Genomic DNA, 5,084 nt, shown 5'->3' with positions numbered 1-5,084 from the left:
CCTAAAAACAATTAACCTCTTTCTGGCTGTGGTCTTTTCCCAGGCAGAAGCAGGGAGGAGAGGGGGGCGAGAGAAGGCCCCATCTCCAGACCGTGACGCCTTCTTCTGACACACAAATCATGTTACATAAACCAGGCCGCCTCATGAGGGGCTTCTTTTCTCCCCCTCTTTTAACATTTCATTGGCCCATGCAAATATATCAGTGAGACATTATATTTAACTATGGGACACACACGCATATCTCGAAAAGGACTTGCTTGGGATTAAAAAGCATATTGTATGTTTGGTGAAGTCATTAAAACTTTAGTAAATTATGCCTGCCCTGACGATATTTCAGTGTCAGGACAAGATAAGAGTAGGCATATTGGGAAAGCACCGAATTAACACTTTTTAACTACAGGTAAGGGCTAATTAAGAAGAGATCCCAGGGATTTAAAAGAGAAAATAATCAGCCCCTGAGCTTTGAACGAAGAGCATACCTTAACCTTTTATCACACGCCATCCTCCATCCCCTCCCCCCTCTTTCTCAGGTCTCAGTCTATATGCCTTGGCCCCATGCCTGCATAAGTCTTTAATAAATGCTTCTCCTCACATGGAGAGCCTCCTATTCATGGCCAGGTAGAATGCTCCTCATCGCAGGAGAGAGAAAAACAGCTTGTTGCTTCCATTGAGCCCTTTATTACACCCTTTCAAAGAACGAGGGTGGGGTGGGGATGGAGAGGGGAGGGGGGGGATGAGAAAGAAAAGCGAAAGAAAAGAAAGATCTCTCCTCCTCTTAATGCCACTAAGGCTAGCCACCTCTTCTTTCTCTTTCTTTCTTTGTCTCTCTCTCTCTCCTCCGAGTGAAAAATAAAATTGTTAAAAAACTCAGAATGGTCTGAGAAGACTAGGCGTGGGTCATTTTTGTTTCCAAGAAGCCAATCACGGCCGTATCAACACCAACCTTGAGGGAATCATAATCTCTCAACAAAAAACCGCACCATACAAAAACAGACCCTAATTACACAAACATTTAAGGGATGGCATAAACAAGCTTCACAACTAGCTAACAATAGCTAGTTACACAATTACAAAAAAACAAAACAAATTTCCACATAAACGCTACATGTTCACAAAGCTCACCGGTCTCCATGGCACTGCATGTATATATATATATTGTCACAGCTATAATGTCAGTGGCAAATAAAATACTTTTGCCATGACAAAGACCAGATTTGTGCCACACACAGGCTCATTTTGGACTGGGACTGGCACAATTACGCAGAAGCTGTTTTTGTCCCTTTTCATGGGAGTCAGAAGCCGCCCCAGCAAGCAAACACTTCCCAACCACAGCCGAGCATTAACACACAAACCTCAGCACCAGGACAGAAAGCACAACACACAACCACCTCATTAAAACAATATAAGGTAGAAAAAAGGCTGGAATATGAATTGTGTGTGTGTGTGTGTGTGTGTGTGTTTTATTTTTTAAATGGATCTTGTTGGTTATGATGAGAGACGGAGCCAGGGAGTTATAATGATTGTGACTGCTCGTGATGGATCACGAGAGGCGAAGTCTCTCTTTTGGATTTGGAGCCTGCTCGCCATGGCAGAGAGATGAAAAGAACCTTTCCTTGATATATTCAGCACGAGAACTAAACAAAACATGAAATAGTCAAGTGTGCGGATAGCAGAAAAAAATGCGAGAAACATCACAGCTAGATGCAGTGAGGTGAGATCCACCTCTCCCAAAATATAAAGAATTTCCAAGAAGAAGGACTCAGACACCATGTGCAGTTAAATGTTTAAACAGATCAGAAACACATCATGTACCTACACACACACACACACACACACACACACAGGCCTTCACTCAGCTTTCTTTCCAGCCTCTGTTTTCAATACAGCTTACTGTAAACCGTTAAATAAGGAAATACATTTTTTTTAAAAATCTTATGAATTACATATACTGCCACTCAAAAATGTTGTGTGTGCTTGCCAAATACACCCCTTCACACACACATGCAGTCTTGTCATTCATATTTTCCCCTCCTCTCGTATATGTGTTCAGATGTGTGTGTGTGTGTGTGTGTGTGTGTGTGTGTGTGTGAGAGAGAGTCCAGCCCAGCAGCTTTCGTGGACGAAGCGGGCAGAGCTGGCCCCAGCAAGCACTGCGTGCTGCCTGCTTGATTGTTGGGGGCAGGAGGAGGAAGAAAGAGAGAGAGAGAGAGAGGGAGAGAGAGGGAGGAAGACAAAATGAGAGAACGACAGACAAAGAGAGAGAACGCATAGAGGAAAGAGACAGAAATGTGGGGTAGTGAGTGTGACACACTGAAGAAGAGAGAGAGAAACAGATAGGGGTGAAATAAACGACTGGTGGCGGTCCAGACGAGCTGGAACTCTGTTGATCATTATGTCTCGCCTTCAGGTGTCTCAGGCAGGGGCGGGCGTCTCAGCGAGGAGGGGTAGAGAGCAGCGCAGCCAGACAAAGAAGCAGCATACCAGCAGAACAGAAAAAAAAACTGGAACACTATAAAAATTTGATTAGGCGATTCACCACTTAAGTGACTTTCTGTGTTCTGTCTCTCTCTCTCTCTCTCTTTCCTTCTCTCTCCCTCTCCCCCTGTCTCACCCCCCCTTCTCTTTTCCCTTTAGAACACAGCTCCAGAGAGCCAGACAGACTGACTTTATAGGTCTTAATTAAAAACATCTGAAGCCTTTCAGACATCAAACAGCTGGCCGGTTGGATTTGATTGCATTGAATTTAAGAAAATTTGTGGCCATTTTTTTTTCTCAGCCATTGTCACCCATCTCTCCTTCCTGTGTCTGGCAGTCAATGTATACGGTAGGTCTTCCCCAATAGCATGACCTCAAACAAAGTGAATTTGAGGTAACTGAAATACACAAGACCTCCTATGGCCAGCCATTTAAGGCCATATGCAGACACTTCACCACTGAACATGTGAACCACATCAAACACTCCCCAGTGCCTGAACACTCAATCCGTTCAGTGCTACAAAATCACCACACCAACTTGCTTGTTGATATATTAAAAAAAATAAAGTACTAAGTCATTCTCAACTAAGTCAACTTGCTTGTCACATTTAGCAGTTACGCATTCAAAATAAATGCTATAACATAGATAAAGAACCTTAATTGTAGAACAAATTGGGTTATTTGAGCGTGACAAAAGATTCTATGGTTTTTAACAGTGTTTTATGAAGAAGGACTTATGGGAGGGAGGGAGCCAGACTGACAGAAAAACAGAGCTAGAAAGAACATTCCAACCCCAATGTCAACAGCTCTACAGTCGGAGATGACAAAAGGACAGGTTGCCTACAGTAGCCTATATGTGAACTTCAACATTAACTACCATGCCAAGACACTAGTCTGCTATTCACATTAGCTTACTCGACTGATTGCCCATGCACAGGCCTGTCGACCAGAAGAAAAGCAGGGTCACCTGTTTTACCGGCCGGTATGTAGACTATAGCATGCTATTTACATTATCATAAAACTACAAGTTCAAAAGAAATGTAACAGACTATGACAAATAAAAAATCACATAAGATGGAAAGAGAATCTTTCGATTCAGTGTTTACAAACTGATTATGTTGAATAAGATATTTAGATATCGCAAAATATAATATTTAAAACTACACAGTCTAATTGGTTTCCATTTTGTGGTGACGCACCATAGCATCATATAATTTAAAGATTGTATCAGTCGAAAGTAGGCTATATTTTCTGGAGAGTAGAAATATGGTCACTTACTATTCAGTTTGTAATTGCATCAGAGAAGTAGGTTGCGTCGTGTCAGAAAGTCCGTGGACACCCGCCAAAGACTGCTGAAACGCAAGGCGCTTCATTAAAAGTTGCGTGGATATGTAGAAGCCTACTTGGGCGGCAGTCGCAGTCCTGTTGCCGTAGTTTCTAACACCAGCGCAGTCTGCAGAAGGAAAGCTGCGGGAAACGATGTGAAGGGGGCTGTCATGTGAGTGCAAGGGTGGGCGTACGAATGGATCCACTTGCAGGACGACGTAAGAGCCCGCTCTCATGATGTAGGTGGGACCAGCTTCGTTCGTTGTGCAGGTTACTTCAGTGTGCAAAGAACAACGTATATGATGTGGGCGCGACCATCCAGTTGATCCCGCCTACATTGTGAGTAGCCCGTCTATCCTACAGGTCCATCCATTTTGGTTGCCACCATCATGTGACCAGAAAAGAATCAAACCATTGGTCAAATGCGCATAAATTGATAAGGCTCGGCTTTGTTCCATTGAATTAGGACCAAAACTCTGAACACGACGACCGCCCCTTCCCTAATCGAAATTAATGTGCAGAAATGTGTGAACGAGGTAAGATATTCGCATGTTACTTCAACAAGAAATCTCAAGAAATTAGGGAATGAGGAAAAATAACACTGTAATTTAACTTTAAACAATTATGCAAAGGAGAAAAACTGTGATACCATGACAATGTCAGGATAATGTTGATCATCTTATAAATCCATCATAATAAATGTCTAATTAGGCTATATCTAGTCTTAGACTACCCTCGTCAACCATTTAGGTTGATATATTAAAAAAATAAAGAACTAAGTCATTCTCCTCAGAAAATATGGATACATAGTTGCATTGGTAAAAACGGAAATGACACCAAGAGCACTGGAGACCGACTGAGTGTACTGCAGTAAGAAAACATTAGTTAGCTCTTGAGCTATTACATATTTTACATGTACATTTTATAGAAGTTCTGATAAAGCATTTAAATAGAATTTATATTGTATTATTTTACCATGTTGTGTCTCTTCATACCAATATGATGAATAAAAGAACAAATATACATAAATAATTGTAGTACATTAAGTATATTCACTGACGGCATTCACATTCCTCTTACACAGAAGTAGAGAACGACATAACTACTTACTACATACTACAGATCTCCAAATGAGACACAATTAATATTTTTTGCTGTGTAAACAAGGAAAAATATTTTGTCAGTAAGAACACTGCATAAATATCTCTGTGCTAGTGTAAAACCACATGACCTTTTTTCTTTTTTCTTTCATTTTTATGGCATGATTTCATACATAGCACAGT

The 5,084-nt window shown here is 41.4% G+C and overlaps 1 long non-coding RNA gene across 1 annotated transcript in view; it reads right to left on the bottom strand.

Annotated features, from left to right (window-relative positions):
- The window catches only part of LOC125301017, a 25,152-nt gene extending 21,114 nt beyond the window's left edge, over nucleotides 1-4,038 (bottom strand). The window contains exon 1 of the long non-coding RNA XR_007194658.1: nucleotides 3,754-4,038. This is a non-coding gene — a long non-coding RNA (uncharacterized LOC125301017). The remainder of the gene's footprint in view (nucleotides 1-3,753) is intronic.
- Between the last annotated feature and the right edge of the window lie 1,046 nt (nucleotides 4,039-5,084).

The sequence above is a fragment of the Alosa alosa genome, chromosome 9 (assembly GCF_017589495.1).
Source record: "Alosa alosa isolate M-15738 ecotype Scorff River chromosome 9, AALO_Geno_1.1, whole genome shotgun sequence".
In the NCBI taxonomy this organism is placed as follows: domain Eukaryota; kingdom Metazoa; phylum Chordata; class Actinopteri; order Clupeiformes; family Clupeidae; genus Alosa; species Alosa alosa.
The sequence above is the reverse complement of the archived record's forward strand: the minus strand, read 5'-3'. Positions and strand labels throughout refer to the sequence as shown.